This window comes from Strix aluco, chromosome W, assembly GCF_031877795.1.
Source record: "Strix aluco isolate bStrAlu1 chromosome W, bStrAlu1.hap1, whole genome shotgun sequence".
Classification (NCBI taxonomy): Eukaryota; Metazoa; Chordata; class Aves; order Strigiformes; family Strigidae; genus Strix; species Strix aluco.
Window position 1 is genome coordinate 23,006,224 of NC_133970.1, and position 24,731 is coordinate 23,030,954.

The 24,731-nt window shown below is 45.1% G+C and overlaps 1 long non-coding RNA gene across 1 annotated transcript; it reads left to right on the forward strand.

The window, feature by feature from the left end:
* The first annotated feature begins 15,545 nt into the window (after nucleotides 1-15,545).
* Nucleotides 15,546-22,634, forward strand: LOC141917793 (uncharacterized). Its single transcript, XR_012621461.1, has 3 exons — nucleotides 15,546-15,961; nucleotides 17,504-17,628; nucleotides 20,083-22,634. It is a non-coding gene; the product is annotated as an uncharacterized LOC141917793 (long non-coding RNA).
* The last annotated feature ends 2,097 nt before the right edge of the window (nucleotides 22,635-24,731 follow it).

Sequence of the window (24,731 nt, forward strand, 5' to 3'; positions counted from 1 at the left end):
AGTTTTAGAATCTCCAGTTTTAGGGCCTGATTAGTTAATCTCTGTTCTCGTTAATAACACTGATTACAACTAGACCGAAGATTTATTCCATGTGCATTATGAATCCCCCAGCCTTCTTTACATACATTACACTTTACACTTTATGCATATAAAAGGAAAACAAATATAAGTTTCAATTGGACAAAAATATCAGGGTCTCACTCATCGAGTCCTTCGTAGGTTCTTATCTCACAATGTGTAGAGAGTTCTTTCAGGTTTTCCGAAGGGTGACTCGTAGATCCCCAGGAGGGCTGGTCACTTTCCAGGCTGGATCCTGTATAGGTCCCTTTACTCGGCTCGCGTGTGTCCACCCCTTCTCAGCAGTCCGAACAGCAGTTTCTGTAGTGATAAGAGCAACATAGGGTCCTTCCCAACGGGGGGTCAAAGAAGATTCTTTCCATGATTTGATTAGTACTTTATCTCCTGGTTGGATTTGATGCATGGTCACATCCAATGGAGGTCTTTGTACTACCATCCCCCGAGTCTGTAGTTGTTTTCTCCTTGCCATTAGTTGTATCAGGTAGGACTTTATCTTTAATTCTTCAAGTTGGGGGTGATCCGGTGGCATTTCTAAATCATAGGGCATCCCATATAGCATTTCAAAGGGAGAAATGCCTACATCAGTTCGGGGCTGAGTTCTGATATTTAACAAGGTTAAAGGGAGACACTTTACCCATGACATTTTAGTTTCTAACATTAGTTTGGTAAGTTGTTTTTTTATTTCTCCGTTCATACGTTCAACTTTCCCTGAGCTCTGCGGGTGCCACGGAGTATGGTATTGCCACTGTGTACCCAGGGCAGCCAAAGTCTCTTTGGCTACTCTGGATACAAAGTGTGGACCCCTATCTGAGTCTATTGCTTCTATTGTTCCATACCGAGGTATAATTTCTTCAAGTAATATCCTTGTTACTGTGTGAGTTGTGGCTCGGGTTGTGGGAAAGGCTTCTACGAATTGAGTTAAATGATCTATAATTACTAATAGGTATTTATACCTCCCTACTTTTGGTAATTCAGTAAAGTCTATTTGTATTCTTGCAAAAGGTCTATGAGCCAATTCTCGCCCCCCATATACTCGTTTTCTTATTTGATGTTTATTTACTTTTTGACAAACGAGACATTCTCCTATCACTCGTTTGGCTATATCATATATCCCAATGCACATGTATTTAGTTGCAAATTGATCCACTAATGCCTGAGTTCCCCAATGAGTGTTTTTATGGAATTGCTGCATTATCTTGGTAGCTATGGGTTTTGGGAGAACTTCTCGGCCGTCCGGGAGTTCCCATTTTCCATTAGCTTTCTGTTTAATCCCCATTTGATTTAATTTTGTTTGTTCTTGAACAGTAAAACTTAAAAGTTCATAGGATTTTCCATGGAAAAAGCACCACTTAAACCCTGGTCTTTCACATACACATTCTATACCGTCTACTCCGTATTCTTTCCAGTAACCATAACAGGGGAGGTAATTATTTTCACAATTAACACACCGCTTTCTGTCCTCTATCGGATCATCCAAGTCCAGTGCTGATAGCGCTGCTCTCTTTGCCTCTTGATCAGCAAGGTTATTCCCCCGTACTAAAGGATTTAGCCCCCTCTGGTGTCCTTTTACGTGTACTACCGCAATTTCGCTGGGTCCTCGTATAGCTTGTAAAATTTGTGATATTAACTCCTGATGTACTAGGCTCTTCCCCCGAGAATTGATTAAACCTCTTTCTTCCCATATTTTCCCAAAGGTATGTACTATTCCGAAGGCATATTTAGAATCAGTGTATATAGTTCCCACTTTTCTATTTAGTAATTGTAAAGTCTTTAATACTGCATATAATTCACATGTCTGTGCTGACCTGCTGGGACTCAAGGGTCCTGATTCTATTACCTTAAAAGTTTTTCCATCAATTATGGCATACCCTGATTTTCTTTTCCCTTCTACCACTCGAGAGGATCCATCTACAAATAATTTTTCTCCTTTCCCTAATTCCTCCTCTTCCAAATCTGGTCTTATCTTAGTCTGCTCCTCGATGTTACGGAGGTAATCATGAAAAAGATCTTGACTAGGTTCTCCATACAAAAATTGGGCTGGATTTTGTAACGATGTTGTTTCAAGGGTCAGGTGGGGGGACGTAATGAGGATTGTCTCATATTTTACTAGTCTAGCATCGGTTATCCATTTTTCTGCTTTTTGTTGTAACACACCTCTAATATTATGGGGTGATAGTACCCTTAATTCACTACCAAAAGTTATTTTATGTGCTTCCTCAACTAACAAAGCAGCTGCCACCACAACTTGTAGGCACGTAGGCCATCCCCGACTTACGGGGTCCAGTAATTTTGAGATATATGCTACTGGTTTCTTTTTTCCTGCCCATTCCTGGGCTAATACTCCAAATGCAGTTCCTTCCTCTGTGTTGACAAATAAGAAAAATGGTCTTTTCAGGTCGGGTAAGCTCAGAACAGGAGCATTTACTAATTCAGTTTTTAGTTCTTTTAACCGTTGATCATCTTCCTGAGTCCATTTTAATAATCCATTTTTAGTTATTTTGGTGTATAAAAACTTTACCTTTCCACTATACCCTTCGATCCACTGCTTACAATATCCAAAGAGCCCTAATAGCTGCCGGACTTGTTTTTTAGTTTTTGGACTTGGTAGGGAAAGTATCCCTTTCACCCTTTCTGGATCCAATTTCTTAGTTCCTTGACTTAATTGATGCCCTAGGTATTTAACTTCCTTTTCAACAAATTGCAATTTGGATTTTGACACTTTCAGTCCCTTTAAGCTCAGGAAATTTAACAACTTGATGCTTTCTTCCCGAACCCTTTCCTCATCCTCCCCTGCTATTAAAAGATCATCTACATACTGGACTAGGGTAAGGGTATCTCCTATCTGGTAATCCTGCAAAATTTGTTCTAAAGCTTGCCCAAACAGGTTTGGGGATTCAGTGAAACCTTGGGGTAGGACTGTCCACCGGAGTTGAGTTTTCCTGTGGGTGTCTGGGTCCTCCCACTCAAAAGCAAAATAGTTTCTACACTCCTTTTTTAAGGGACATGCCCAGAAAGCGTCTTTCAAGTCTATTACACTGTACCACCGGTCGTTCGGGCCTAATTGACTTAAGAGAGTGTGTGGGTTAGCTACTACAGGGAATCTAGTTACAGTCCTTTTGTTAATTTCCCTTAGGTCATGGACTAATCTGTACCCCCCATCTGCCTTCTTGACAGGTAAAATGGGAGTATTAAAAGGGGACATGCAGGGTTCCAATAATCCCTGCTTTATTAATCTCTGAATTTCTGGTTTTAATCTTTGCCTTCCCTCCAGAGGTATGGGATATTGCTTAATCCTCACCGGTACTTCAGGATCCCGGATGGTTACCATAAAAGGTTCAACATTCAGTTTTCCCACCGTATCCGGAGTGTACCACACTTCAGGGTTGATTTTAGTCTCATCTTCAACCCGTAGGGGGCATAGTTTGATTTCAAGTTTGTGTTCTGTTACTTCCAAACTAATTCCTAATTCAATCATTAGATTTTTTCCCAGTAGGTTATAATCTGCTTCAGGTACTAACAATAAGGATCCCACCCCCACTTTAGAATCTGTTTCAAGGAGTACATCTTTAATTACCGGTATTCCGAATGGTTCTCCTTTCGCCCCAACTACTTGTACTTTTTCTGATGAAATCTTACATCCTTGGGGCAATGATTGAACAGTAGATCTCTCCGCTCCTGAATCTACTAAAAATTCTACCTCCTGTTGCTGAGGACCTACTTTTAACTTTATCAAGGGTTCAGTTCGTTCTCGGGTCCCCAGCAAATAGAGCCCCTGACACTCCTAATCTTCTTTAAACATTCTCTCATCCATCATTCTCCTTCTGCAGCTCTTCTTTGTGTGACCTTTTCTTCCGCAATAAAAGCAGACAATACTCCCTTTTTCTCTCTCTCTCTCCGGTTCCTTTGATCTATAGTCTGTTCTTTGACCTTCTTGTTTTCTCCCAGCACTGTTCACTCTCTGTCCTTCCCTTATCGCAGCTACCATCATTCTGGTATGTTTCTTTTGAGTCTCGTCCTTCCTTCGGACATAGACTTTCTGTGCTTCTCTCAGTAATTCATCCAACCCCCGATCCTGCCAATCTTCTATTTTTTCTAGCTTCTTTCTAATATCTATCCATGCTTTTGCCACAAATTGTGTCTTTAACAATGCCTGTCCCACTGGGGTATTAGGGTCTAGTCCTGAGTAAAGCTGAAGATTTTTCCTCAGTCTCTCTAACCACTCAGTAGGAGTTTCATCCTTTTTCTGATGTTCACTAAAGGCTTTGTTTATATTTTGTCCTCTAGGGACTGATTCCCTTATACCCTGGATTACAATCGTCCTCAGGTCTTGCATATGACCTCTATCGATTTCATTTTGATTATTCCAATTAGGTCGATTTAGAGGTTATTTTACATCTGCTGCTGGACCTTGCTGATGTTGTTGATCCCAAATTCTCATTCCTGCTCTCCTGATCATATCCTTTTCTTCAACAGTGAATAGTATAGCCATTATGGCTTGTATTTCATCCCAGGTATAGATGTTTGGTCCTAAAAACTGATCCACCCGCTCCGCCACACCTAAGGGATCCTCCAATAGATTCCCCATCTCTTTTTTAAATTCTCTGACGTCCCCTGAATTAAGAGGGACAGTCACATATCCCATGCCAGGCTGGGGTCCTCCCATCGCAACCTCCCTTAGGGGGTACAAGCCACTATCACCCCACCCCATTCTAGTTTGACTACGGGTTATTCGTCTCGGTTCTTTCGGGGATTCAGGTGGGGAGTCTGAATTCTCTGGGTCCTCCGGCGCAGTCGGAGGAGGTGAAGGCGCCGGAGGTGGGGGTGGAGGTATGTAAGGAGGAGGAGAGGTGGGAGGTTCGTCCTCATCACGTACCTTCTTTTTCTTAACTTTTTCTTTTAGAGGATATAGATTTATTCGGGTATCTGATGCTATCCATACCTGTGCATATTCACTCTCCTCTAAATTAAAGGGTTCCCTTGAGTTGACATAAATGTTTAGGGCTTGGCAGACCCATTCTTCAAAGGACCCAAAAACAGGCCAATAGAGATGATCGCCTCTGATTTGTTTCCCTCCCCAAACTTCCATACAATAATAAATCATTTTTGCTTTGTCCTTACCCCGCCTAGAGGGGTAATCTTCCCAATGGTTTAACATCAAGCCTAAAGGGCTATCTGGTGGTATTTGGGGGTACCTCACCTCGGGTCCCAAATCACCCATGGGATCAGAAGGCTTGCTTTTCTTCTGTCCCATCTTCCGGAGCGCCTTCACACACTCACACAATTCGCTTCCCCCTTTTCGTGACCCAGTCCCTCGCGGGATATGGGAACTGCACTACCGAGGGGTCCGCACTCGCTTCGCCCTGCTGGGCGTCTCACACACCACGCTCCGGGAAACCCAACCCCAACCGAACGGTAACCGGCCTATACTCACGCAACCCTGCGTCTTCGTCCGGGGCTTCGTGCACAAAGATTACGGGGTTACCGGTATTTTTTTTTTTGCTTGTTGCCGAGTTTTGGAGTTTGTCGGTAGAGGGCGTGATGTGATAGCACTCAGCCGGGGCCGCTGAACTCAGCGGGGCGCCTCCCCATATCGGGCTTCCCACCAGATTGCCTCTATCCGAGTCACGGCACCAATTTTGTTATAGACTATCTTGCCAAAATGATGCAAGTTAGGACAAATTAAATTTCAATTATTTATTTTAGCAAGCGGCAATAAGCAAAACAGTGCTGGGCGGCCGGGGAGTCCCTGCTCCACCAACGGCGCGCACCCACTTCCCGAGGGTCCGTCTTTTTTATATCCTCCGCCTTCCGGTATCGGGTCTCTCTGAGAGGTGTACCCTGCGTCTGCGCACTTTGCAGCTAGGGGGTCGCTCCATCCGGGTCTTCCTCACGTCACCAGCTTCTCGTATTTCCTACTTTCCTGAGAGTGGCTCACAAAGTCTTTGTTTATATCTTACAGAATATAGACACTACCCCCTTTTTTTTCTTCTTCTTCTCCCCTTTGTCTTTCTCCCCTTTGTCCTTCTTCCCTTTCTCCCTCTTTTCAGTCTTTTGCCTAGTAGGAGTCCTTGCTTCAGCATTTCAACTTAGATAAGCACTTGCAGTCAGTTAGTCGTTACACAGTGTAATAGTTAAGATTAAGCTTAGGCCAACATAGTTTATGGAATAACATGTCACGAGCTCCCAGTATCTTCAATGGAATTTGATGAACAAACAGTTTACTGTCTATCACACTCCCAACATGCTTTGGTTTCAGCCGTAGAGGAACTGTCTCAGAGGCTCCAGAAAATGGAACAGGACATGTCCTATGTTCCGCCTGCACGGGCCGATGTCTCAGCCATTAGAAGCAGGCGTTTCCCCACCCAAGAGAAGGGCGGTAGAAGGTACACACCACGGGGCACCCTGTGGTTCTTCCTCCGCGACAATGGGGAGAATATGAGAAGGTGGCATGGACAGCCCACTTCCGCCCTAGCTGCACGAGTACAGCAACTGAAAGGGAAGACCACCATGAAAGGGGAGTCTTCCAAGAGAGATGCAGCTCCAGTGTCTAGTCAGAAACCCCCCAGACAGAATAGAATGGCCAACAGTATGCTTGACCCTCTTGAGGGGACCAGTAAGTCATTCCTGCAGGAGTCACTCTTAGATCAAGTGAGTGATGGTGAGCAGGATTAGAGGGGCCCTGCCTCCAGCCAGGTGGAGGAAAGGGATAATCCGATTTACTGGAAGGTGTGGATCCGATGGCCTGGCACATCAGAACCACAAGAATACAAGGCCTTGGTAGACACTGGCGCACAGTGCACTCTGATGCCATCAAGCCACAGTGGGGTTGAATCCATCTGCATCTCCGGAGTGACAGGGGGGTCCCAACAGCTGACCCTATTAGAAGCTGAAGTAAGCTTAACTGGGAAGGACTGGCATAAGCACCCCATTGTGACTGGCCCAGATGCCCCGTGCATCCTAGGTATAGACTACCTCAGGAGAGGGTACTTTAAAGACCCAAAAGGGTACCGGTGGGCCTTTGGTATAGCTGCCCTGGAGGAGGTTGAGCAATTGTCCACTTTACCCGGCCTCTCAGAGGACCCCTCGGTGGTGGGGTCGCTTAAGGTTGAAGAGCAGCGAGTGCCAATTGCTACCAAGACGGTGCACCGGTGGCAGTACCGTACTAACCGAGATTCCCTGGTCCCCATCCATCAGCTGATCCGTCGACTAGAAAGCCAGGAGGTGATCAGCAAGACTCACTCACCTTTCAACAGCCCTATATGGCCAGTGAGAAAACCTAATGGCGAATGGAGACTGACCGTGGACTACTGTGGCCTGAATGAAGTTACGCCAGCGATGAGTGCTGCAGTGCCGGACATGCTAGAGATCCAGTATGAGCTGGAGTCGAAGGCAGCCAAGTGGTACGCCACGATTGACATCGCTAACGCGTTCTTCTCCATCCCAATAGCACCAGAGTGCAGGCCACAGTTTGCATTCACTTGGAGGGGTATCCAGTACACCTGGAATCGATTGCCCCAGGGGTGGAACCACAGCTCCACCATTTGCCATAGACTGGCCCATACTGCACTGGAGAAAGGTGGGGCTCCAGAACACCTGCAGTTCATTGATGATATCATTGTATGGGGGGACACAGCTGAGGAAGTCTTTGAGAAAGGAAAGAAGGTAATTGAAATCCTCCTGAAGGCCGGTTTTGCCATCAAGCGACAGAAAGTTAAGGGGCCTGGAAGGGAGATTCAGTTCCTAGGAATAAAATGGCAAGATGGGCGTCGCCACATCCCAATGGAGGTGATAAACAAGATAACAGCCATGGCCCCACCAACCACTAAAAAGGAGACTCAATCTTTCCTGGGCGCTGTGGGGTTCTGGAGGATGCACATCCCAAACTACAGCCTGATTGTGAGCCCTCTCTACCACGTAACCCGCAAGAAGAACGATTTTAAATGGGGCCCAGAGCAACAACAAGCCTTTGAACAAATTAAGCAGGAGATTACCCAGGCAGTGGCTCTCGGGCCAGTCCGGACAGGGCAGGAGATTAAGAACGTGCTCTACACCGCAGCCGGGGAGAATGGCCCTTCCTGGAGCCTTTGGCAGAGAGCACATGGGGAATCCCGAGGCCGACCTCTAGGCTTTTGGAGCCGGGGATACAAAGGCTCTGAAGCTAACTATACCCTGACTGAGAAGGAGATACTGGCAGCGTATGAAGGAATTCGAGCTGCATCAGAAGTGGTCGGCACTGAGACACAGCTCCTCCTGGCACCTCGACTGCCGGTGCTGGGATGGATGTTCAAAGGAAAGGCTCCCTCCACACATCATGCAACAGATGCCACGTGGAGTAAATGGGTTGCGTTGATAACACAACGGGCTCGAATAGGGAACCACGACCCCCCAGGATTAGTGGAAATGATCATGAACTGGCCAGAGAGCAAAGATGCTGGGATGTCACCAGAACAAGAGGTGAAACGTGCTGAGGAGGCCCCACCATATAACGAGCTGCCAGAGGAGGAGAAGCGATATGCCCTGTTCACTGATGGGTCTTGTCGCATTGTGGGAAAACATCGACGATGGAAGGCTGCGGTGTGGCATCCCACACGAGAAACCACTGAAGCTGTTGAGGGACAAGGTGAATCGAGCCAGTTCGCAGAGGTGAAAGCCATCCAATTGGCTTTGGAGATTGCTGAGCGAGAAAAGTGGCCGAGGCTCTATATCTACACTGACTCGTGGGTGATGGCAAGTGCCCTGTGGATGTGGTTGCAGCAATGGAAACAGAACAACTGGCAACGCAAGGGCAAACCCATCTGGGCCGCTGAAGTATGGCAGGACATTGCAGCCCGGGTGGAGAACCTCGTTGTGAAGGTGCGCCATGTGGACGCCCATATACCCAAGAGTCGAGCCACTGATGAACATCAGCATAACCAGCAGGCGGACCAAGCTGCTAAGATCGAGGTGGCTCAGGTGGACTTGGACTGGCAGCGTAAAGGTGAACTGTTCATAGCCCGGTGGGCCCATGAGACCTCGGGCCACCAAGGCAGAGATGCAACATACAGGTGGGCTCAAGATCGAGGGGTGGACCTCACCATTGACACCATCGCAGAGATCATCCACGGATGTGAGACGTGTGCTGCAATCAAACAAGCCAAACGGGTGAAGCCCCAGCAGAATGAAGATCGATGGATTAAATATAAATATGGAGAGGCCTGGCAGATCGACTACATCACACTGCCACAGACCCGCCGAGGCAAGCGCCACGTGCTCACAATGGTGGAAGCAACCACTGGGTGGCTCGAAACTTATCCAGTGTCTCACGCCACCGCCCGAAATACCATCCTGGGCCTTGAAGAGCGAGTCCTGTGGCGACACGGCACCCCAGAGAGGATTGAGTCGGACAACGGGACTCACTTCTGAAATAACCTCATAGATGCCTGGGCAGAAGAACATGGCATCGAGTGGGTCTACCACATCCCCTACCACGCACCAGCCTCCGGGAAGATCGAGCGCTACAATGGACTGTTAAAAACTACATTGAGAGCAATGGGGGGTGGAACCTTCAAACACTGGGACACACATCTGACAAAGGCCACTTGGTTAGTGAACACAAGAGGATCTGCCAATCGAGCTGGCCCGGCTCAGTCAAAACTTCCACGTGTTGTGGACGGGGATAGAGTCCCTGTGGTGCGCATGAGGGACCTGCTGGGAAAAATGGTTTGGGTTAGTCCTGCGCCGGGCAAAGGCAAACCCATCCACGGGATTGTTTTTGCTCAAGGACCTGGGTGCACCTGGTGGGTGATGCAGAAGGACGGAGAGGTCTGATGCGTACCACAAGGGGACTTGATTGTGGGTGAAAACACACCGTGAGTTATACTGTGCTTTTGTTAATTTTTCTTTGTCAATGCTAATTGCTAAGTGGCAGCTGGATGTGACGCACATGGTATAGAATAAAGGGGTGGATTATGTCCTGGTTTAACCAGGATAGGGTTAAGTTTCCCCAGCAGTGGGGGGGAGCTCTAGCTGGGTTATTCAGATACCATGCGGACGTCACATCCTGGCAGGTCACATTTTTTCCTGGCGCGGGAGCGCGGTGCACTCGTGGTTTTGTACGTCGTGCTTCAAACTGCTGTATTTGGTAGCTATTTTGCTCTGTTCATTGCTATCACTATTACTGTTATTGTTATTGTTGTTGTTGGTTGTGTTGCTATTGCACTGTTGTATTAAACCTTTCCTTATTTCAGTCTTGGGGCTTTGTATTTCACTCCCTTTGTGGGGGAGGGGCAGCGGCCGCGTGGTCTCAGACCCCGGCAGGGGCTAAACCACCACATGAACTTGTAAATAGACCAATGACAGGGTAAGTTACTGATTTAAGAGTGTTGCAGTCAAAAGAAGGAACCAGGAGATAGGGAGTGAGTTACTCCAACTTTGCATGAAAAATGCATGTCTTGCTAATGACTATACCTTTGAAGAGGAGCTAAAACATTGATAAGAGGAGAACATCCTGCCCCAGAAGGCATCAAAGGCCTGTGGTAACTGGGAAAAAGGTAAAGGCAGCGGGAAGGCGGGGGCGGGGGGGGTAGAGACAAGACTGCAACCACTGACTCAATTCAAGACCAAAAAACTTGCCCCCACCATGCCTGTAAGGAGTATGTGTGCTATTTGACATAGCAAGCGAGGCAGATGGAATGGTAATTACGGACCACTGAGTGTAAATTTAGCTAAGTTTTTACTAATCATGTAACAAGATAAATAGGCTGTAGTTCCTTTGTGCGGTGTGCTAGCTTTGTGCAATTACCACCTAGCACCCGTCTCTGAGCAGACATGGAATAAACAAATACCTCTGCTCTGTGCTTATATTGGCTTTTTGCACACCAGGTAAATGACCCCACTTGAGACAACAGTTTTGCTGACCCAGATGGGACGGCGCTGACAGCCTTGCCCGGATTGTCTCTCTGTACCCGACACGGAGCAGAGGCCTGACTGGACTCCAGCGCGCACCAACCTGTTGATTGGGGACTGCACGGGCTCCTCTCCTTCAGTCGGGTGGCAAGCAACACAACGGTGCAATGCTACTGAAAAGAGGTATTTTTAAAAGTATGAGGAAAAGGGGGGTGGAAGCTGAGAGGAAGTGTCATTTGGTAAATTCTTTTTCGGTACCGAAATGGGTGCTACTACTTCCTAGGAGACACCCTTCTGCTCTCCTCTAGGATTCATCCTGAGAAACTGGAATAAATTTGAAGGACATCCCCTGATTAAAAATAAGCTAAAGCAATATTGTAATCAGTGGTGGCCACAATATTTTTTGGAGGATGGGGAAAAATGATCTGAAAAAGGGTCTTTAAAATATAATACTATATTTCAATTAATGTTGTTTTCTAGAAGAACTGAGAAATGGGATGAACTTGCATATGTTGATTTGTTTTTTGTTTAAGACATAATCATGAAACTCATGAAAAATGTAGATTGTTGATGGATGACGCTGAAAGTGCATTTACAGGACCGAGGCTGGGCAATTAATCCAAAGAAAATACAGGGCCCTAGTACTACTGTACAGTTTTGGGGAATAGTTTGGTATGGAAAGATTAGAGAAATACCAAATATGGTACAGCAAACAGTCCAGCAATTTCCTGTGCCAAACACAGTAAAACAGTTACAGACATTTTTGGGGATTTTTACGGTACTGGAGAACTTTTACCCCCCATCAGGTGGTATTAATGCGCCCTCTGCAGAAATTAACTAAGAAGTTTGCTTGGCAGTGGACCAAGCAACAACAAGAAGCCTTTGATGCCTGCAAAAATTTTTTGATTGAGCATATGCAGTTATACACTCCTAGGTGAGGACATCCTCTTGAATTAGAAGTAACAATTCTAGATGATATAGTCTCATGGGGATTGTGGCAGATGACTGGGCAAAAAATATCAGAAAGAACCTATTAGCCTAGGTGTGAAGATTCATATAATAACTCCTGAGAATGCCGTATGGTTTTGTACCCCAACCGCCCCTCTTATTTTACATCCTTTGTTAATATCAGATTCTCGAGTTCTTGTATTTCAGGTCTCTTCGATGGATACCTGTGCCTTATCTAGAGGAGATAGCATTGGAATGGTGTTACTGGTGTCACAAACACACCATCGAATTGAAGTTCAATCTTAAAATGTGCAAGCCATAGCTCTCCAATCTGTGTGGGCAATTACCCCTCATCAGGTTTTTAAACCCAGAGTAATGTTAACTGAAGGAGCTGGAGCAATGCCGTATGTATTACTGGAAGGAGATGACACTCTGTTTTCCTCCCCTATCACAGGTTGGCTTGTCATGCTTTATAGTCTTATACTACAACTACACACCCTGGACACACTTCTACAAGATCAGCGTGTACATGTTTAGATTTGGTTGGCCTTTACTGTAACTGACTCATCTGCCTTTTGTATTAAGGGAAGACTAACAACTGCAGATCTTTTGACAACGTGTTTCATTGGCGTGCTAACCCCAGTAGCTGTGTTACAGAATTATACTATGCTAAGTGATTTTGATATTAATGTTTCTCATTGCTATTTTTTCTGAGTAGGTAACGGCTGTATGCTAATGAACATCACAAAATTGATTGACAGTGGACTATTTTCACCTTTGACAACATAAACACTGCTTCAATTTTGAAGGCATGTGTTGCTTCATCACTGATGGATCAGCCAGCGTAGAGAACGACATTCAACATCCCCAGGACTTAAGGCATCAAATGAAACAATCTACTGATGGTGCCTGGCTGACTGAGTTGTTTAACTCTCTGAAAGGATGAATGGGATACCCGATCCAAAAGCATTATTGTAGAGATATGTTTATTCTATCTTTTTTCCTTCTTTTCCTTTCTTTATTCTATGTGTGTTTACTGTGTGCCTCTGTACATCGCTCTGTGCTACACCCCGCAAACCCAAATGAACACTTCCAGCTTTACCACTCCCAGCGGAAGTAGTCGCTTGAGTGAGGGGTTAAATGTGGGAATAAAACGAAAGACTGGCGAGGAGGATTGTAAATACTCTCAAGTGACTTGCATCTGGGGTGCCAAAAAACACATATATCATACTAATTGTTGTGTAGCTCTGTGTGCTTGACAGGTAGAATGTCTGTGCTTAGACAACATAGGCCTGTGAGAGACTCAGAGGCACCTTATCAAATATTTTTGAGATTCCTGCCCTGCTATGAAGAAGATCAAAGCAGCAGGCCGAAGATCTTTCTTTCTTCTCCTTTTCCTGACTAGCAAAGACCACCGTGCCTGCATCCCTGCTTTCGTGCCTCTGCCCGGGTGCTGCTGCAGAGTTCCCCCGGGTCATGGATCACATCACTATTAAAATCCTTAGGACTCACGGGGTGGGGAAGATGGCTTATAAATATTGGTCTAATGATATTATGTGGATTCTTGAATATAATGATAGGCCTTGCAGCAGTTAGATGTATGCTCTCTCACCTTCTGTCTTCTTTTTCCTCTGTACCTATTAGCTATGTACAGATCACAATGGTCGAAGAAGAACTTGGAGTGTTTGAGCCATGGGGTGGTGTGAGAGATGACTTGTAACTCCCCAAAACAAGGACAGAGAAAAGCAGCCCGAGAGAAACAAGGATGAAAAACAAGACTTGGTAAAGATGAAGGATGGGGGGAGAGTGGAGGCCCTCCGAGGTAAGGAATGTCTCAAACACTCTCAAGTAATGAAACTATAGTCATGGGGTGGATAATGTGGACGCTGGTGCTGATAAGGCTGCTTGGATAGCACAGGATGCAGCTGGAGTTGGGAGCCCTGTGGAGACAGGAGAGTTCTGCTCTGGTGCATCTTGTAAAGTTTCAGGGCCATCTGTCCGGTGAATGACCTTTGTTTCATTATCCGTGAAATGCATATTAAAGTTGACACCCCTACATATGCTAATGAAGATTAACAAGATCATACTAGTTATATCAACCCGTGAAGCACCTTACCCCTCTCCATACATGGGATACGTAGGTATGTGGGTTGACCTAGGGGAGGGACCCAAGGAAAGTGTGTATAAATTGAGGGGGGACAAGGAGTCAAAAAAAAAGTGAAGTGAAGAAGATGGATGCATCCTTGAACCCTCGTTGGCAGAACCGACGCAGGAACCCGGATCGGTGATGTCTATGTCTACATCTCGCGCTCTCTCTCTCCTTTTCTTTTTTCCCTTTTTCCTTATTATCATTAGGTAACACAAGTCATACTATATTGCTTGCCATAATTCGTTATATACCTAGTCAATTATCATGTATCCAATTAGTACATTGTGGGAAATTAATAAACGTCTGGAATTTGAGACTTGTCTCACCGTTGTACACTCCATTGGGGATTTACGTATCTAAGTCACTTGTCTCCCTCGTTTGAGTGGGACAGGACACCTTGTCTTGTAAATTTGAGAGATCCAAATGGACTGTGACAGGGGGAAGGTGTTTTTATTTTTATCTTTGTTTCTCACTGTGGTGGTTTGACCTTGGCTAAATGCCAGGCACTCACCAAGTTGCTCTATCACTTCCCTTCCTTCCCCCTTTTTTCTCAACAGGGCAAAAAGGGGGAAAGAAAATAAGATAGGAAAAAAAAAAAAACACCAACCCTTGTGGGTAAAACAAAAGCAGTTTTAATATAAGCAAAGGTCCGCACGCAGAAGCAAAAAGAAAACAGATTTATTCTCTACTTCCCATGAACAGGCGATGTCGGGCCTTCTCAGGAAGCAGGGCTCCAATACGCCTAGTGGTTGCCTCGGAGGACCAAGGGTGACCCCACCCCCTTCCTCCTTTCTCCCAGCTTTATACTGAGCAGATGTCATATGGTCTGGAATATCCCTTTGGTCAGTTCAGGTCAGCTGTCCTGGTTGTGTCCCCTCCCAAGATCTTGCCCACCCCGTCCCACTGGGGGAGGATAAAATGTCGGAAAGAGCCTTGGTGCTGTGTAAGCACTACTCAGCAGTAGCCACAACACCAGTGTGCTATCAACACCCTGCCAGCTCCCAACATAAAACACAGCACCATGAGGGCTGCTATAGGGGAAAACCAATTCCAGTACACTCACTATCCTACTCTATTTGGAATTGACAATTAAATTAAATTTCCCAAGTCGAGTCTGTTTTGTCTGTGACAGTAATTGATGAGCGGTCTCCCTGTCCTTAGCTTGACCCTGATAGGGGGAATATAAACCATTGTAGTCAGAGAACATAAGAGAAAAGAACTTGCGCAAAGACAAGGGGTCTCCACATTGAGAAACACCAGGTGTCGATAAAGTTGCTAGGTTACTATCTCTCGGGTCTGAGCAGAGACTTCCTCTAGCCCTTGAAGAGACATAGGTAAGAGATAAATCCCCCCAAATTCCGGTACAAGCTGACCCAGGGGTTCAGATAAGGAGCAGAGAACAACTGAGACCGCGCAGAAGGACAAGGTGAAAAGTTCATTGGTGAGGAAGATGAGGTACTTCATCAACGAGACCCCTGCCCAGGAATTTACGACCACTGCCCAGGACCTGAGGAGCCCAGGACGCATGTGCAGGAGGGAGGAACCTAATTACCATACGAAGCGGGGATAGATCATAAATATGTATAGGCGCTTCATAAATAAACAATACTTTGTACCATATAAGCAGGTCAAAGGCTACGGGAGGGCACGCACGCCTGTGGTGGAGCGATCCCCCGTGCGTCCAGCGCTGAATAAACATACCTGCTTTACAACTACAAAGTTGTAGAGTTCTTTTTTTCTGCAAGTCATTTTGGCACCCCAGATGGGACCCTCTCTACTCGGCTGCCGGGACCGCTGAAGAGTGGACTTCCTAGGTGCGCACCCCGAGCCCTTCTCGGAGGAGCTCCGCTCCCAGCTGTCCACGGCGGGAGTAGACAAGGACCATCTAATTCGCGGACCAAGGTATGTTTAAAGGGTAAAGGGCTGCTGGTAAGACGCGCAGAGACGTCTGGCGCACAGCTTAGTCCCAAGGAAGGGGTACCCATTTTGTTGAGGTTTTGCAAACTGAGTTGAGAGGGAACCCGAGGGATCATTCGATCGCCTCAGGGCTCGGAGCTCGCAGTTTGCTTGTTAAAAGTTTGTGGAGTTTATTGAATATTCCGGAACTGACTTTACGGCAAATGGTTAACGGTTTATGAGATATTCTGTAAACGGATTTGAAAGGTTGTTTGAACCATATTTCATAGTGTGAGTGAAAGGTGTGGTGGGCCCTTTAAGTGTCTGTGTATCTGTGGAGCTGTGCTCTGCGCTTTGTTTGACTGCATATCTGTGATTCGAGCAGGCAGGGTCTGTGTGTCTGTGTGCCTGGCTGCCTGCAGGATGCGAGTGAGGCTAGCGTCTGTGTGTCTGTGTGCCTGGCTGCCTGCAGGGTGCGAGTGAGACGCAGCACCGCTGCAAAGCGAGTGTGGAGTTCTAATCTGAGGCTCCGTGAAGCGTATGACAAACTGTATTTAAACGGATCCATGATTTGTAAATTTCTGTAAAATTTTGTAAAAAAAACCTAAGAGTGATTATCGGCGTAAGAGGTATTAACAAAGTGTGAGTTGCTTTGATTGTGGGTGTAAATAGTATTGTATAAAGGTGTTAAACTTGTGATTTTGAACAGCAATAATGGGGAACCAGCAGGGAAAGGTTATAAAGAAAAGCCCGCTAGATTGTATACTTACACACTGGAAAGATATAGCAGGAAAGGGGGGCACAGAAAACAAGAAAATCATGATTAAATATTGCAACCAATGGTGGCCACTCTATAAATTAGAAGAAGAAGCTAAATGGCCACTAAATGGGACTTTAGACTACCATACTCTGCTCCAATTAATGTTATTCCTAAGGAGGGAGGGAAAATGGGATGAGGTGTCATATGCAGACATGTTCTTTACCCTCCGGAATCACCCAGAGTGGCAGAGGGACTGTGGATTAATACCACCACAAGACCCTCTGGTGCTAGCCTTAGAGAAAGATTATAAAGGGGAAATGAAAGGGAGATTGAAGCGGTGCTGTTCCTCATGCAGCATTGGACAGAGGTGTACAAGAGGGGACAAATCTAGAAGAACAATGACGGGGACCTGGGGAATCTACCCTAGCGGATCCACTGGTTACAATAAAGCGAGGGACAGAACAAAAAGAGGTGGAATTTTTGATAGACACTGGAGCAACATATTCAGTCTTAAACATGGATTTAATGCCCTTGGGGGAAGATTATGTTACGGTGGTGGGAGCCACTGGCCAAAGTGAAAAGGCGTACTTTTGCAAGCCTTTGAAATACAAGTTAGGAAAACAGTTAGGCATACACAAGTTGTTGTATATGCCTAACTCTCCAAAAGCGCTACTGGGGAGAGATTTATTAGAACAATTAGGAGCATCCATCAGCTTCAATAAGGGAGAGATTACTCTGGAGGTAAACAATCAAGAACTTATACAAATTATGAGCTTATCTCTAACCAGTGTCCCCACGGAAGGAGGAGGAAATTATCAATCAAGTGCATCCCGGAGTGTGGGCCACTGACACGCCTGGAAGGGCGAAAAATGCTCCACCTGTGGAGGTAAACCTTAAAGAAGGACAACAACCGGTAAGAGTTAAACAATACCCCTTGAAAAAGGAAGATCAGGAGGGGATCCGGCCAGTTATTGAAAGGTTTTTACATATGGGATTATTAAAGGAATGCGAATCTAATTTTAATACTCCCATATTACCTGTCCGGAAACCTGATGGGTCGTATAGAATAGTTCAGGACCTAAGAGCAATAAACAAAATAACAGAAGATCTCCACCCAGTAGTGGCAAACCCATACACGTTGCTAACAAAGTTAACCCCTGAACTAACCTGGTTTACCGTTTTAGACCTCAAGGATGCCTTCTTTTGCCTCTCTCTCTCCACGAAGCCAGTCAGAAAATATTTGCATTTGAATGGGAAAATCCTAAAAGTGGACGTAAGACTCAGTTAACCTGGACGGTGTTACCGCAAGGATTTAAAAACAGCCCCACTATATTTGGTAACCAACTGGCAAAAGACCTCGAGCTGTGGGAAGCCCCGACTCCACCTGAAGAAGGGAGACTGCTCCAATACGTGGACGACATCCTAATCGCCACCAAGACAGAAGAAACCTGCGTAGCCTGGACGAAAAACCTCCAATGGAATAAGGAGGCAATCCGTGCCTTCGACTCACTAAAGAAGGCCCTGATGTCAGCCCCAGCCTTAGGACTCCCAGATGTAAGTAAACCATTCTTTCTATTTTCACACGAAGAGCAGGGAATTACATTGGGAATACTGGCACAAGATCTAGGCCCGTACCGTTGAGCAGTCGCCTATTTCTCCAAACAATTAGATACAACCGCTAAAGGGTGGCCCGGATGCCTAAGGGCAGTTGCAGCAGTGATTTTGAACGTGCAGGAAGCACGAAAATTCACCTTGGGCCAGAAAATGACTGTATTAGTGTCCCACACAGTATCGGCGGTATTGGAAATTAAAGGAGGACATTGGCTTTCGCCCCAGAGATTCCTGAAATACCAGGCTGAGTTGGTGGAACAGAATGATGAGATCATAGTAACTAACATTGTCAACCCAGCTTCTTTTCTTAGCGGAAACACAGGAGAACCAGTACAACACGACTGCCTGGAAACTATTGAAGCAACGTATTCCAGCCGTGCCGACTTAAAGGACAGCCCCATGGAAGATACAGAAGACTGGTTTACAGATGGGAGTAGCTATGTCCTGAGCAGCAAAAGGTATGCTGGCTATGCTGTCACTACTACACAAGACAAAACTGTGAACATTTACACGGACTCAAAATATGCCTTTGGAGTGGTCCATGCTCATGGGGCAATTCGGAAAGAAAGAGGACTACCGAACTCACAAGGAAAACACATCAAGCATGGGAAAGAAATTCATAGACTATTAGAAGCTGTTCAACTTCCAAGAAAATTAACAATTATGCATATTAAGGCACACCAAAAGGTGAATTCTGAATTGGAAAAAGGAAATGAGCTGGTGGATGGAGAGGCAAAACGAGCAGCCAAAAGAGAGGTAAAAGTGGAAGGAGCCCTAGTCCCTGATGGGCAGATCACCATGGAAGGTAAGCCTAATTATAATAAAGAGAATCAGAAACTTATCACAGATCTAAAAGGATCATATAATGAGGAGGGATGGGCCATTACTCCCCAAAGAAAAATAATAATTCCTTCCCATTTAACTAGACATCTGGTACGAGAAGAACACCAAAAAGGACATTGAGGAGCAGGGGCCCTATACCAATATTTAATCAAGAATATTAGAGCTAGAAATTTGTATACCATAGTAAGACAAGTAACTCAGCAGTGTGATATTTGCCTCCAGACTAATCCTAAAAATACCCCAATCTAGAAGTAGGTCAAATTGGGAAGGGAAATGGACCTGGACAAAAATGGCAGTTGACTTTTCGGAACTGCCAAGAAAAGGGGGGTATCGATACCTACCGGTGCTAACAGATACGTTTTCAGGTTGGCCAGAGGCATTCCCCACTAGAACGACCAAGGCCCGGGAAGCAACAAAAGTATTAATACAAGAAATAATTCCACGCTTTGGGGTCCCAGCAACCATGTCTTCAGATAGAGGACCTCATTTCATTTCAAGCGTGGTCCAGCAAATCAGTCGCTACCTGGGTATAGATTGGCAACTTCATACCCCATATCGCCCCCAATCCAGTGGACAAGTAGAGAAAATAAATCACCTAATTAAACAACAAATAGTGAAACTCGGCCAGGAATCAAATCTGACCTGGCCCCAGGCTCTCCCTTTGGCTCTTCTGCGCATACGAGCCAAACCGAGAGCCAAAGAGGGATTAAGTCCTTTTGAGATGCTATATGGCAGACCTTACGCGGTACAAAAGGGAACATCAATGCAAGTTGGGGAGGAAATTCTGACTTCATACATGATAGCTCTAAGTAAACAGCTCAGTAAAATTGAAAAACATGTATTTGGAACTCGGGGTAGAGGACTGGACGGGCCTGTACATAATATACAACCTGGGGACTATGCGTATGTTAAGTCTCTTGCAGAAAAGGCGTTGGAACCACGGTGGGAAGGACCATTCCAAGTGCTGCTCAAAACCTTCACAGCTGTAAAAGTTAAGGAATACTCAGCTTGGATACATCATACCAGGGTAAAGAAAGCTCCTAAACAACGCTGGGAGGTAACAGAAACTGAATCACTAAAGCTCAGCCTCAGACAACAAAAGCCTATTAGGTTTAAACCTCAAAATGATCAACTGTGAGTTTGAACTATTAATATGTTTTAGCATTCCTCTTTTTGCCTGTGCTCAGGAACCAAAAGATTGGCCTTGGAATCATGCTCAGAAAAGTCATGCCATGATGACAAAGGAGGTGGACCCAAAAACGAAATTAGCCATAGTGGTTGTTCACAACAATAAGGTATACCAAAGGAACCAGTGGAGCAGGGACAATGAGGACGAAATCGACCGACTAGAAGGAAAAGTAGGGGATGAAATAACAGTGGGTTGCCAAATATATCATGAGGATGGTCTAGTCCCTATTTTAGAAGACACCATGATCGGTGTGAGAATAATAGGGTCCTCATATAAATTTGGAGAATCATGCAAAGGGAAATTAGTGTGTTGGTTTAACTTCACCTTAACCGAGACAGTCTTTTTAACATGCTTAGGACAAGGGTCAGGTGGGCAAGCATTGTTTTACAGGGTTAGAATTGACCCCACACAGCCCACTACTACCTCACCACCTATCACACCTGTAAGGGTCATGACAATGGCCACCGGGCAAGTGGCGGGGTCACGACCACATATCTTTAAAATAGGCCCACATGTGGTTCGGAAGACCGGTCAGCAAGTGGTATTGTTTAATCCCCAATGGTCACTCAAACAGGTGGAGGTACATCTACAGGTAAATCTAGCAGATGTACAACCAAAATGCCTTCCATATGTGGAAACAGCTCAAAAAGGATGGACAGCCTGGCTGAAATCTCACACTAATCAGAGACAAAGGAGAGATACCACGGGAATTTTAGGAACTGGACTGGGAGTACTAAATAGCATAAATTCAGAAGTAATAATGAACAAATTAGCCACGGCAACCCAAGACCTAAATCAGTTACAACAACCTCTACACTCATCATTACTCACATTGGGAAATCATCAATGGCTAACATCGAAACTCCTCCCTGATTGGGAAAGAACCAATATCAAAGATCATTCCCTAATACTGGAAGGGATGAAAACCCTGCAAAAGGATACATCCCTAGCTCTCAGTTGTATACAAGCCCAGATGTGGGTACAATCAATTATTTCTAATATTCTAAGAGAAGGAGAGGAAGGAATCCTCCCTACGGAGGTCCGAAAAGTAATTTGGGACAAAGCACTGCACCAAGAAAGAGAACTACAATCTTGGTGGAAGTTGGTAAATTTTACATATGATAGCACAACTGATAAAATAATTGCCTTTGTGCTGACCATACCTAAGGCCACCCAATATAAAATCTACCCTATTACAGCCATAGGGCTATATCAGCATGGAGTAGTAATAAATCCGGTGGGACATAAAGGATGGGCATGGCAACACAAAGGTAAATGGCAAACAATTAATACGGATCTGTGTACCAATATGGGCCATCAAGGATATATCTGTGAAGGAAACACCATGGAGGCTCAAGACATATGTCTAGACACCCATCAGAAAGAGTGTAATTTCAAAGCCCAACCCTCTCCTAACAACCACACGGTTTTAATATACATAGGAGAAGGATGCATCTGTCTAAGGACTTCTTGTAAAAGCTTAATAGTTGATAACTACGAGGAAGAAATAGGAGGTTACTCTAATTATTGCATATGCAATTTCACCAAGGCCGAAGGGTGTGATTTCACTTACACCATCCCAGTACTGAGCTCCCAGGTGATAAAGACAGAACAAAACCTGTTTCAGAAAATAGATTCTATTCCCATAGGCATGAACTTAGAAAGGGTGAAAGAGATGCTGCAACATGAAGACTTACTCTCCATCCTAGAAGAAGTAAAAAAGAAAGGGAAAGAAATGCTGGTTGTGGTAAGACATGACACAGAACAAATACATGAGATTCTAACAAGGGTACAGAAAGTAGGAGAACACCATTGGTGGGACACCTTCCTAGGATGGTCACCGACGACCACTGGGATCCTTAACACAATACTTCATCCAGTAATGGTATTATTGATATCTGTAATACTATTGCTAGTCCTCACCATAACTATATACATATGGATTTGGAGACTTACGAAACGTTTACAAATCATATATGATGCTTTATATCATAACCCAACCCTTAAACTCAAGTAGACTCACCAATCCTAGACTATAGAATAGTAGACTATAAGCTAATTAAATAGTAAAAGAATTTACTAAGTAGAGAGAAAAGGGGGGAATGATAGGGGGAATATAAACCATTGTAGTCAGAGAACATAAGAGAAAAGAACTTGCGCAAAGACAAGGGGTCTCCACATTGAGAAACACCAAGTGTCAATAAAGTTGCTAGGTTACTATCTCTCGGGTCTGAGCAGAGACTTCCTCTAGCCCTTGAAGAGACATAGGTAAGAGATAAATCCCCCCAAATTCCGGTACAAGCTGACCCAGGGGTTCAGATAAGGAGCAGAGAACAACTGAGACCGCGCAGAAGGACAAGGTGAAAAGTTCATTGGTGAGGAAGATGAGGTACTTCATCAACGAGACCCCCGCCCAGGAATTTACGACCACTGCCCAGGACCTGAGGAGCCCAGTGTGATAGACAGTAAACTGTTTGTTCATCAAATTCCATTAAAGATACTGGGAGCTCGTGACATGTTATTCCATGAACTATGTAGGCCTAAGCTTAATCTTAACTATTACACTGTGTAACGACTAACTGACTGCAAGTGCTTATCTAAGTTGAAATGCTGAAGCAAGAACTCCTACTAGGCAAAAGACTGAAAAGAGGGAGAAAGGGAAGAAGGACAAAGGGGAGAAAGACAAAGGGGAGAAGAAGAAGAAAAAAGGGGGTAGTGTCTATATTCTGTAAGATATAAACAAAAGCTTTGTGAGCCACTCTCAGGAAAGCAGGAAATACAAGGAGTTGGTGATGCGAGGAAAACCCGGATGGAGCGACCCCCTAGCTGCAAAGTGCGCAGACGCAGAGTACACCCCTCAGAGAGACCCAATACCGGAAGGCGGAGGATATAAAAAAGACGGACCCTCGGGAAGTGAGTGCGCGCCGTTGGTGGAGCAGGGACTCCCCGGCCGCCCAGCGCTGTTTTGCTTGTTGCCGCTTGCTAAATAAACAATTGAAATTTTGATTGGCTCTGACTCACATCAATTTGAGAAATCTACTTATAACACCCAGGACGCATGTGCAGGAGGGAGGAACCTAATTACCATACGAAGCGGGGATAGATCATAAATATGTATAGGCGTTTCATAAATAAACAATACTTTGTACCATATAAGCAGGTCAAAGGCTACGGGAGGGCACGCACGCCTGTGGTGGAGCGATCCCCCGTGCGTCCAGCGCTGAATAAACATACCTGCTTTACAACTACAAAGTTGTAGGGTTTTTTTTCCACAAGTCAGACCCACAAGCTTTTTCACCATATTTTCTCCCCCTGTCCTGTTTTTGGAGGGGGAGTGAGAGACCGAATTGGTGGGCACCTGACAGACAGCCAAGGTCAACCCACCACACCCACTAACAGACCTTTACCCTGATTAGTCAGAGCAGGGATCAGAATGAGGCCATTGGTGCTGTTTGTGTAAGTTCTGAGTGTATCTACATGGGTAGGCCTACCTCACACTTTAAAGTAGGACACTAAAAGTGCCCTTCACTAACTAATCTATCATTAATTGAAGTCACTTGGAAAAGTGCTGTTCAGTAGTGGCAAGGCACCAAAGTGGGGCTGCATTCTGGAATAAGTACAGCACAGCACAGAGAATAGGACCAGCTGCCTTCACTCGGTTCATACTACGCTGACATCACACAAGATTAAACTGTTAAATTTTAATGTGTTTCAAAGTTCTTGGAGTGAGGCCATATCTCAGTTTATAAGCGCCTGGAAGCTGTGTACAGGAGGAACACATTTTTAAAGATACTTTTCTACTCTACTAGAATCTTCTTAAACCTTGTAGTTCTTGCTTGGATCAGTGCTTGACTGAAAAGTCATGCTAAAACCAGAGTTTATTTTAAATAACACACTATTTCCTGATTATGATTAAAAACTCAGTATCTCAGAAGAGGCCATGTGCAAAAGCTCAGTTCCTAGTCAGCTCAGCTCCACTTCCATTACTTAGGAAAGACAGGGAAGATTTAGTTGTTAGGAGGAAAAAAAGAAATAATCAGTTACTCATTGAGGTTAAAAAGAAGTTAAGGAAATATAAACCTTAAGTCTGGAAAAAGTTAACAGAAAACCTCCACATTTGAAGACAGCTTAAGCCTAAAACTATGCTTTATACAGTTATTGACTGTAAGGGAAAGAATGTTGTTTTCGCATAATAAGCCTGATGGGAAGGGCAGGAGCGATTCACCAAAGCAATCAACAAGAGCAATTCACAACCATTGAAATCCCTGGCCTAGGGCTAGAAGGCAAGTGGTCTTTTTGTCAACTGTGATGACCCAGTACTTGGAACTGGCTTTAGATGGATGCAGATACCGAAAGACTTGGGGCGAACTTTT